The sequence below is a fragment of the Fistularia commersonii genome, chromosome 26 (genome assembly GCF_037954325.1).
Source record: "Fistularia commersonii isolate RoL2024-O1a breed Wild chromosome 26, RoL_Fcom_v1.0, whole genome shotgun sequence".
NCBI classification, from domain to species: Eukaryota; Metazoa; Chordata; class Actinopteri; order Syngnathiformes; family Fistulariidae; genus Fistularia; species Fistularia commersonii.
This window is the reverse complement of record NC_141309.1, coordinates 8,601,157-8,613,355: the sequence shown is the minus strand read 5'-3', so window position 1 is coordinate 8,613,355 and position 12,199 is coordinate 8,601,157. Positions and strand designations below refer to the sequence as shown.

The 12,199-nt window shown below is 37.3% G+C and overlaps 1 long non-coding RNA gene across 1 annotated transcript in view; it reads left to right on the top strand.

The window, feature by feature from the left end:
* LOC147218498 (uncharacterized) overlaps positions 1 to 12,199 on the top strand; it is a 33,599-nt gene that overhangs the window by 10,713 nt on the left and 10,687 nt on the right. The window contains exon 2 of the long non-coding RNA XR_015108798.1: positions 2,146 to 2,238. This is a non-coding gene — a long non-coding RNA (uncharacterized LOC147218498). The remainder of the gene's footprint in view (positions 1 to 2,145; positions 2,239 to 12,199) is intronic.

The window sequence follows — 12,199 nt, the reverse complement described above, 5'->3', positions numbered from 1 at the left end:
CATTACCATTCCCTTTCATCCAGAAGTGCTCCTGAGGCATAGAATAAAGAAGAATGTGCAGGAAATTATTCAAGATGAATTATACCACACATCATCACATTTCTACAATAGACATGCATACACACACAGTTACAGCAGCAGTCATACACAAGTTATTCAAGTAATTTCTTCTTTTTCCGTGGGTACCGATTTACTCTGTTGGATGTTGATGTGCTTTTTTTTTGGGCCGTACACAGGCAGATTTTCTACAGGAAGTTATGGTATTAATATAAGACAAGTGTGTGACTGTGAATGTATAAGATATAAGCCTGTTGTCCCTATGTACATTCAGAAATTACATATACAATATCAGTTGCTGCCTGCTTCCTATTTCCTCTGATGAGTGGCTCAGGCATGCTGCCAAACAAGAGAGAATAATTAAACGGCTATATGTGTGAGCTTAGCGTTCACTAATGGATTGTTACCGGGAGGAAATGAGACAGGCAGCATGGGGGAGTGTGGTGTCAAAGCAGACCTCGCCTTTGAATAATGAAATGCTGTAAGCAACTGCTCACTCTATAATAATAATAATCGTTGTAGCCTTAGTATATATTTTTTTATTCTTTTCTTTTCCGTTCTCTTTGGCTCTGTGTGTGTGTGTGTGTGTGTGTGTGTGTGTGTGTGTGTATGTGTGTGTGATTGCGATGTATGCTCATGAAGGCAATTTTTACCATAGATATAGCATCCTCTGCATCTCCACACTGCTGTTTTTGGAAAATATGGGTTGATACTTGGCAAAGTAGTGATGGGGAGCAGAGGGGGTGTGGGGGTGGGGGGAGCAGAGGAGGGTGGTAGGGGGAGCAGGAGGGAGATGGGATGAGACAAGCCACACAAGCCGCAGAGGGAAAAGAGAGATGGTGGAGGTGCAGTGTGGTATAGTTATCCTAAACCCTGCCGAAGGGCTTGAACACACATACATGCACATCCACACCGGTTTGCCACAAGTAGAACATTGCAGTTGGAAGTATGAAATAAATGCCCCAGATAACTGACATCCTAGCTGTTTCCTCTTATAATTTACTTAAAATATTTTTTTCAAGAATATAAAGAGGATGACTTTCTCATATTTTTGCCTTTTGTCAGGGATGTTTTTTTAAAACTTTGTTTGTGATAATCAAAAACATGAATAAAATTTAAACTGAACTCAGAAGACTATTGTGTGGTTGTCTTATTACTTTGTTGTATCTTGACAGTGTGTATGTATGTGCGCGTGTGTGTGAGTGTGTGTGTGTGTGTGTGTGTGTGTGTGTGTGTGTGTGTGTGTGTGTGTGTGTGTGTGTGTGTGTGTGTGTGTGTGTGTGTGTGTGTGTGTGTTTTAATATTAAGCCTTAAAATGCCAGAAGAGCCCCAATCCCTTAAAAACAAAACAAGGAACATGGTGGGAAGAAAAGGTGCTTTTTCTTTTTCTTTCACTCATGTATTCCAACTCACCATAGTATGTGACCATTGGAAAAAAGGAACGCTACTATGTATAGCAACTCCAACATTGCCTCTTTTATTATTCAACTGTGCTATTTTGACTTGTGACCTATTTTATTGAGGATTTACTTCATCCAACACATAGACTGCCATCAGTTAGTTAGAGATAAATTATCTAAACGAAGAGAGATAGAGAGAAACACATCTGCAAATGTTGATTCTCCCCGGTAAAAAAATAAATGTAAAATAGAATAAAATAAAATACAATACAAATACAAATTTAAAACAAAAAAAAAAAAGTACAACATTATTAGTAAATGAAACAAATCATTAACTCAGGTGCTAAACTTTTTGCTACCTTTCCTTATCAGACAGCAAATAACCATAATTTGTCAATGAAACTTGTAAGACCAATGTATGAAATCAATGTGATTTATACTAATTTCTAGACGTTATAAATCTTCATCAAACACACCCACATGAAAATGTAACTCAGACATTTAGTCAATATTATGCTCAGGAAATTTCCTACTTTTTCTCCTTTTCACACAATGTCCAGCAGATTCTTGTCCTTTTCTTATCCTCTTATCCATTCCTTGCTGTAGAAATATGTAAATGTATGCACAAGAGCAAAATCTCAACATGTGAAGATTAGCTGTTGGTAAATGTATTCTTCCATTGCTGCAGTGATGGAGGATGGGAGGAATGGAAGACAGGAAGATGAAGGGGGGAGAGGTCAATGTGAAATCTGGAATTTTCTCTCCACTGAATCCACCTAAGGTAAGCTGCGGGTGAACCAAAATCTCTGTGCGTGTGTGTGTATGTATGTGTGTGTGGTGTGTGTGTGTGTGTGTGTGTGTGTGTGTGTGTGTGTGTGTTAGTGTGAGAGAAAGAGAGACCGTGCCTGCGTATGCATGCAATTTTGTTATGACTATAGATTTTTATTTGTGAAAAAGTATGTCAGTATTAATAATGTATGTATTTAATTTATCTATCCATCTATCTATACACACATATTTAAATATATAGTTCAGTTGTGTGATCAGAAACACGAGTACTACGTTTCATTTAATTTGACCTGCAGCTGTGCTATTGTGCAGTGTTTTCAGTGTATTATGAGTTAGTGCATGAAAAATAATTAAAAATAAGCAAACATGATCTAAAAATGCAATGAAATATGTGAACCACAGTCCTGCGTGTCCTGACAAACATTAATATATTTAAAAAATATCAGATGTTCTTGTGAATATTGTGACACTCCTTTTTTTCCCCAGCCCTGTTTTAACTTTTTGGCAGTTCAAGGGTTTTGAAACAAAACTCAGAGATTTTCTATCAAATATGGATGGTACTTTACCCAATTCATTATGCAAGTTCATAAATCAATATCACTTAAAGGTGAATTATTCAGTAGATACCTATAGTGGTCCTTTTAAAATTTGGGTGATATATTTTTCTTTTCTTTTTTTTTTTTTTGTACTGAAGATATCAAAAACATGCACATTTCTTTGTTGGCAAGGGTTTGTTTTCCCCTGTGTGCCCATCTCTGCTGATGTGTGAGCCTTTCTGTGTGTGTCTCTTTGCCTGCAGCAAAGTTAGCCCATATGTGTATTGGATGAAGGCAAAATGTTAGTAGTGGTCCAGAGGACACAGTAAACAGAATAATCGTGGTTTGAAGGGAGCCCAGGCAATGTGATTGTGGGCAATATCAAATCCCATGACCTACTCCTTGCCCTGTGGTCCATACCCAAGACGAGAAGAACAGGGGGAGCATAGGTTACTCTTCACCGTGCATCATCACACCAATTACATCATGAATGTTAACACAAACACAAAAACACACATAGACTTGTAAATGATATCAAAATGTGTCTCAGGTCACGGAAATCCATGCGTAAATGTAAATTGCACCTATTTGTGTAGCATGGATAACATACTGTGCTTTCAATTAGACCCTCAATCATTATCGCATCTGACATTTTAAGCTAGAGAGGGGAGACAAACAATTTTGGCTAATCCTGCACTAATGGCAAGAAAAGTTTACTCAAAAAGCTGACAGTAAAAGCTGATTTTTAATTTGCCTTTTATTTAAACTCCAACCCCTTCTTTCTTAAATCTTGTCATATAAAAGATGAGGCGGTGTAATAACTCAGGGATTTTAGACACATACACACACTGAAGATAAATAACAACCACATCTGAAATCTGTTAATAAGACAAAAGTACAAAACAGCACATGGTATCTTTGCCCTTTTTTTCTTTTTTACGAATCAATATGTCGCAGCAGGAGCATGGTTAAAAGAATGGTAACTAAATCAAAAACACCAATTCTAAAATTCAAAGTTGATAACTGTAGTGGATGAAGGGGTATTATTATATTTGGATCTTTAAGTAATTGTTGTAATTAGGGCAAATACTTATACATATGTCTCTGAAGGTCCTATTAGAAGGCAAGGAATGATGATAGGAAAGACTGTTTAGTCTGTTTTCAACCTGAATGTAAAGACAAACGGAATGTGCCATCAATCCTCCAATGATCTCCCAGTTATTTTTTTCAAACGGAAGTAGTCATGTGCTTTGACTATTCAATCTTTCAGTATCAATGTTCTGCATGTGTCCTGGATTGTTTTTGAACAATATTTAATTTTAGAACCATTGGTGACGATTGTGAAATCAGAAAAGTAATGAAAGTAGTGTTTTTTGGAAAATATATTGAAGTGTTTACAGATGGTCCATCATGATGCCTTACAGTGGTCTAAAGATTACATTTGGACTAAAATGAAATCTTTGTTAACATTTAAAGCTATCACCTTTGACAGATGTCACTCTTAGCCAAAAGCGTGGCTGCCGAAGTATGCCGAGGGGATTTGACCCTTATATCAGAAAATGCATTATTTAGTTAGAAAGGTGAGCAAGAAACACATAGCATCCTAACAGCCATTGCCTGTGAGCACATCATGACAGGGTCATAGAACTGAGGCAAAAACATGAAACCAGAACAGTTCTATGTCCTTAAATAAGGAAGTATTTTAGCATTGAAAAGCAATGAGCCTATTTGATATGGGGACAAGCTTTATTGTCAAGGCTTGCATTCATTATTCCATATAGAAATATCTTAAGTATTATCTGCTGCAGCATCTGCACACATGGGAAATGATAGTTTCAATATAAAGGCTTATATAGTTAGTGCTATGAAACGATTATTCAGGTTTTTTGCTCACGCACACAAAATGCTATGTATAAGTGTGTGTGCCTGTATGTCTGTGTCTGTGACTTTGTGTGTTTTGCAGGTGGTCCATCCTCAAACATGAGAATAAACAATTGTTCACCAAACAGATGCAAAGATTTAATTCTGAATGATGTAGTAGTACAGAGGCCAACAATCATTAACGATAACTAAAACCAGGAAGTAACTAAGGATGAGGACATAGTATATATTTATGAAAACCGGTGAAAGATATTTTTGTACTCAATGATTTAGTTTCCATCCTTTTTTCTATTTGTCAGGTAATTCCATATTTCATGCTTGGATGCTATCCTTTTCCCATGTCATATTGCCAATGCACATGCCTCTTAGGGATAGCACAATCTCCTTTCCATGGTTGTGGGAAGAAAAAAATAGGAAACACAAAATAGACCATAAACATTTTTTTCTCAATCTAATGCTTTAAAATACCATCAGTATACTCGAAAAGGAGTCAGGTAATTGGAGATATTTTCTTATACATTTTAATAAAACAAATAAATACAGATCAGAAATTTCAATATTCACATGGCATAGTGCAGTGTATAGGGAGGGTTTTCTCTGCATCATCATACAGCCAGAACAAAGGATATGCACATTGTAAAATCATGCAAATGAATGCAAATCGCTGGCAGCAAGGAATAGCAAGGGAGAGGGAGTTTGAAGAGAAGAGATGCCGATGACTTTGTATACAACATTTGGTGGACAATCATCCCTTCAGTTGCAGCAAATAGATAAAATATATTAGTTTTGAGTAATGGGCTTTGATTCCAAACCTCTTCTTAACACACTTTGCATAAAACAAGACACTGAATTGTTTCCTCAGCTTATAAAGACAGGACATACCCGGTTTCTCACAATGCCTTAACAAGATGAAGATTGTTTTTGTTCATTTCACATTGCTGCAAATTTTACCCATTTGTTTCATGATGCAGCATGGTGCATCATGGAATGCAAATGTGACTTGTGACCATTACTGCATTGTTAGCAGTTGAATGATGCTCTAGTTTGATAATTTGACCTCATCAAAGTACTACATTCTAATGGTAATCCAAGAATCATGATTCCTGCTCAAAATCTTGTTCAAAGCATTTACCAAGTTAGGAAGTAGTCAAAGACAACATGTACAGTATATATATATATATATATATATATATATATATATATATATATATATATATATATATATATATATATATGATGGTAGAAATATGGTATCATTGTCAATATATCAATATAACATTGTCAACTGTCTTTGGATTGCTAGTAGGTGTATACAACACCATGGTATCAGAACTATATCGGTTTCTACTTTTGTATGTTATGTTAAATGTATGATTGCTTGTAGTACATCTTTATATCATAAGTTCAAGAACAATGCAGTGCTGTGAAGTGTAAAGGCAGTTTAATTCAAAACTGTCATTCATTACTGTTTATCTTTAAAGATTATACTATTTGTAATAAATAGAATGGAATTATTTTCCCAAGCACATCTTCCTCATGAAATTAATGCTTTCAGAATCTTTTCCCTTGACAAAATGGTGATATTGCTGAAGATATAGCTAAACTATATCATGGACAGAGGATCTTATTGCCATACAATAAACAGTAATTTATATCCACATGTAAAAACCGATCCCTATTTAAATATGAGACAGCCCGCACTCACACACAAAATCCTATCCACAGACACAATATGGGGGAAAAGAGGGGGGTGCATAGACAGGCATTCAGAATTGTGCATAATGTTAACATTCTTGCATGTCTAATGCAGGAGATATTGAGACAGACACTAGCTGCTCTTGCAGTATGGTGTGTGTATTCAGGGGTGTAAACAGTGGCAGTAAATAATGATGTATTAATTATGGCCTTCTGCAACTTGCAGCGTTCGGGATCCTGAATGAGGTTACTGCAAGGCCTCCAATGCACTCGTTAATCTAATCAAACATATGCACGACCACGCTGCACTTGATTTTCTGGCCTCTAGAATGTAAGATGCACTACAATACGTGAGGGGGAGAAAAAGCAGCGGATGTCATTGCTTACTGCAAAATTGCAACTAAGATAAATATTAGATGGTAAAAAAAAACTGCGTCGGTAACAGCAAAATACAGACCTTTTTTGTATTCACTTGTTGTGGCTTAAAGGGTTTGCCTTGATTTCAAATGCAAGCAGTTTTAATAGTCTTTGTTGTTTTTTCTAACTTCCTCCCAAATAGTTACAAAAACCAAAGGTAGAGATGTGGTTATGAAAATGGAGCACAGAAATAATAAAAGATGAAAACAAAGGGGGACAAACAGACAGCATACACTTAGAAGGACAGGCAAAAGATGAAGCTCATTTTCCGCAGGCACCCAGTGGCGTCTGCATTGCAGATCGTTGAAATCCCTCTCGAATGCGTCCCTGGGCTTAAAGGGGGTGGGGTGGGGATGGATAAACAGGGATGGGTTTATGCTGTCTCTGCTTTGGTACACTGTTTTTTTTCCTCCCCCACCAAAATATATTTTCTGTCTGCATCAAATGTCAAGTTAATTTCCTGGGTGCTATGAAGGATGTGTCCTCCCCTTCGGTATGTGTGGCAGGGAGGTGGATTCTAGCAGGGCGTTGTGCGTGCCAGTGTGTGTGTTTATGTTTGTGTGTGTGTGTGTGTGTGTGTGTGTGTGTGTGTGTGTGTGTGTGTGTGTGTGTGTGTGTGTGGATGCTGTGTGGTGGGGGAAAGGGAAAGAAAAACGGAAAGGGGCATGGCAAAGCAAAGGGAGACAAGAGGTGGTTAGGGTAGGTTCAGTACAGTATCTATAAATTGGCTCCCTGTGAAAAGCTAGAAATGTGTGTTCAAAGTGTGGGAACATGTTTTGTGTGTGTGTGTGTGTCCGTATTTGGCTGTGTAAGAATATGATCCAATTATTAATAGATGCTTTTGTCAGTGTCCCTATGCCCATGTGCCTGTCCTTATTGTGCATTCACATGGTTATTCCTTTTGAAGGTTCATCTAAAATGAATCCTAACTCCCCCCCACCCACCCCAAAAAATCATATAAATGCTAAATAATTCAAAGGCCTTGTAAAAATAAAAAATAAAAAAGCAAAAACTCTTCCAGGTAATTCTTAACTATATATTTGAGTGTGTAGTGAGATTTCCTCTGACTTCATGGTTGCCAATAAGAGAGTCCAAAGCTCATTACCAATTGATGTCTAGTAGCATATTCATTCATGAGTGTCAGCCCTCTTTTAACGTTGTTGCTTAGCAATAGCGGTCTTTGTGTCCCTCTGCCATCTAAGGCTGGCCAAGATTTATTTATTATTTGTGGTTCAATCCATTATCACTGAATAATTGTCTGCTTCAGATATTGTTACGTGTACCGCTTTTAGCAAGAATTAAACTGTTACCTCCCCCTTCATGGAACACACAAATTAAGCATTCTTGAATTTGAATATTCTGTCTTTCTTGTGACACAAATTGTTGACTGTTTTTTTCAAAATGGCAAAATGTTATTTCCTGTCGTGCCATATTTACATCAAGCGTTAACACCTAACATCTTTTCTTCATTTAAGTATGTGTCTCTGTGCTTGTGGTGGCTTGTGTCATTGTGCTGATGTTTCCCTGCATATTCACATGAATGCATTTTTCCATGCAGCTCTTCTGTCTATAGAAGCCAAATTGTAGATTTTCAGCTGCAAAGTGCAAGAGCTTTATTTTAGAGTAGGTTTATGCATTTGGCTGACGTGTTTATGCTGATGTACGCTCCTGTCCCACAAATGTCACATCCAATAACTAAGAAAAATTACACCCGTCCCACGTAATTATGCATATTCATGTTACTGTTTTGCATAAAGCTGGTAGCATATTTTTATACTAGCAATAGAACTGATGAATATGGCTGAGTGAGAAGGTTTTCAATCCACCGATTCAGTAGATCTACTAAGTGAGAAGCAGAACACCAACTACATACCTTTAATATGAGCTGTGCCTAGTAGGGGAAGCACATTTATCTTTAACTCCAAAATCTGCCATATTGCAACTGCCTTCAGCATATTCAAACCTAGTGGGAATTTAAATAAAGATATTAGCCTAGAAAGTGCAAGCGATTTTCAAAATGGGCAGAGTCAGTATTTCGCTTTGTATTTTGTTAATAGTTTGCCATTTATACTCAGTCTCTTCCAATTTGTTCATTTCTATGTTTTCCTCTTTACTCTTTTACAAGCAGTAAAATAGAATTATGCATGTTAATCGACTCACAGGCAGGTGTGGTTGTACAGAGAGGGGGAGAGAGAGCGAGAGAAGCCGTATAAAGGTATGGCTGTGGAGGAAAAGCAGTGTTGGTGAAAAAGATTGAGGGGAGTGGATGGCTCGCTCTGTGGCTTATTGTAACACTTGCGGAACGGACTTAATCAGACTTTGCCTGGCTGTAATGAAGAAGAAATTCCATGCTGTACCATTGCTTGGGTAAACAGTGATTGTTTCAGTCCAAGGTTCCCAAACATGGGCAACAATGGTGCCATTGTCCCGCCAGCTCTCATTAAGAGGAGAATCAGAGATGTGCTGGGGAGAAGCGTTGGGATGGGGGTGGGGGTGGGGAAGGGGCTGATGGTGAAAAAGGGGCAAAAGGGGAGAAGGGGGGTTAACAGAAAAAGTATGGGGGAGTGTCGTGGCAAGTGGGAACCTGTCAGTTAGAGTGGGTAGGAGGAGGTGATAAGGGAAAAGTGATGGATGGAATGAAACAGCAAGATATGCTGCTCTGATCCTGATTTTATTATTTTTTTTATCATGTCCTATATTCCCACCACCTTCTTTCAATATCCAAATAATTCTTGTTTCTCTGTCATCATCTAACCTCCTTGTCCTTTCTTCTCATCCCGCTTTCTATATTTTGCATCCTCCCTACCACCTATTCTACTTTTCCACCTGCCTTTGTTCCTCTTGGATTTTGTATTTGGGATGGTAAAGGACACCCTTTCCTGTCATACCAACATTGCATCACTTTTTTTTTCTTTTGGCGCAGAAGAGAGGGACAACGAGTGAGAAAAGGAGCATGAAGGAAGAGAAACAATAGGTAAAGATGAACAAGTGTAAGAGCATATAGAACTATCAACAGGGGCATGTGATCACAATGGATTGTATTGTGCCGATCAGTCAGTTAAAGCATATCACTGGTACTTCCTTGAGATTTCATAACTCAAGTGTGTGAATTCAGGAACTGCTACACCATTTTCCCTAAATTCAGAATCCAGCAAACAAAAATATCGTTATTCTTCATTTCCAGCTGCTCAGTGTAAATCATTTTGGATTGTATTTTAAAAACAGTTCTAAAATGGGTTGAAATATACAACGTGTAACAATGTGTATGGAATGCAATATTTGCAAAACTGCATTTAGCTCCTTTAAGTAATACTATTTACCTGAATCAGACTGCACTACCTGACTAGAACATCCCCTCACAACACGATACCAACAAAAACTTGGCTTCCCATTGGAATATGATGACATTGTCTCTCTGAGTGACACTGACAATTGCATGCTAAATTGAAACTCAGATCCCGTCAGCAATTCATATAGTAGTTATGTGAAATTTCCTCATCCTTTTCCTTCTATATTTTCCTCTTCTTTTTGTGTCATCTAGAGGAATGGCTCCAGATAATGGCAGCCATCTATATTGCAGAGGAGGCAGGGAGCAGTTCTGTGTTAACACAGGCATAAATAGCCACTCGGGTTGTGCTTGTGTGTTGGATGGGCAGAACACACTATTTCTGTTGTTTTCGCCAAGGAACTCTGCCATGAGAGTGGTGATTGAGTAAGGAAATAGTGGCAAATAAGCAAAAAACAGGTTTGTGCAAACCATGTATTCAGAATAGGTTTGTTTATTTTTTTTTTAGTTTTGTTCGCTAAACAACTGTTATTATTTTGTTTTCTTGGCTATTTTCACTCCATGATCATGTGTAAGATCTCAATACATTCAATAGAACATATTACCATACTTGTCGATTTTACACATTTTTTGCGTCTCCTTAGAAAACAATTTCTTACCTTCAAATGTTCTCAAAAAAGGGTCAAAAACAAAATAAAAAAAGACAGTGGTAAAACTAAATCATTATACTTTTGTTTATTGAGCTTCCTGAATATCTCCAATCATTGCTTTTCAAAATTAAAAGTCATGTTGAAATACAAATCAGTTTGGCAATGTGTGTTTACAGGATGTCACTGTATCCATGTGCTTTTATTTTCACACCCTGCTCTGGATTTTCAGCTTTCATGTTAAATTCTACTTCACTCCCATATCTATTTTTTCAAGTTGATTATTTGTGCACTAGGCTGCAGAATTCAAAGTCTACATTAGAAGAAAGATTTAGCAAAAATATGGGTGAATATGCAATGCATTACAAGTACAAATTCTTGATATTTTGACCTCAAAAACTGCAAATTGCAATTATTTCAACTTTGGTGCAATTGTGCCAAGTTCTGATTGAAAATCAACATACTTGAGGAAATTTAGGGATGCATTATTTTCCATTTTGATCACAGGGTGGGGCTAAAATATATTAATCATTAAAGCTGAAATAAATACTTTACATTTGGAATAAATGACAAATGCTTATATTTTATTTTATCTATGTATTTGTTTTTTGAAAGTCTAAATATTTTACATTTAATGGATCAGGAGCAAGAAAGCTATCATTGGAGCTGGGGCTATAGGCTGTATTTTTCAGTTTGAGTAATGCATTTGAATATGTGGTAGGGATTAGAAATTTCTCCCAGATGAATACACTGAAGTCAGATTAATTGTCAAATCACTAGTACTAAAATAGGCTATTGAGATATCATTTCAGGGGTGATGTGATAAACCATTGGTTGACTTTAAGGAAATATACAAAACATAAAACATCATGAAATGTATTCACAGCTATCATAGTTTGTTAGGTAGTAAGTGTTTCACTTAATTAAAATCTTGAAATCTTTTCTCAGTTTTGAGCTTCAGTGTCTGTTCTTGTCTCGATCACCCACTATGCTCCCACACTTCTGGGTCTCCATGCACACATAATGATGCTGCTGACATTTGTATCGAAGTAGGACCCAGTGATATGGTCTCTAACACCCCTTGCTGGGTCTCCCTTTGACATTGCTACCCCCTACAGCCACCCTTAACCCAACATGTCCCATTTATCTATGTGCTTGGAGTGTGTGTCTATTGGCGTGTGTATTTACGTGCTTTGCAACTATCCTGTGGGTATGGCAGATGTGTGTTTAAGCCATGTCCAGATCAGCTACATTTGTGCTTGCCTGTAGCTTGTTTGCACAGTAGGGGACACATTATGGAGCAACCATCTTTCTCCATTGGATTCAGGTTGACAAAATACAACCAGTGCCAGATGGGAGGTGGCTGGTTACATGCAGTAATGAATAAATCAGTCCGACAAGAATTGGAACATTTGAGGTCTTTTCTGATAATGTGTCTAAAATTTAACAACATAATTTATATAAACAACAAATGCAGCCGTACCAAGCCCA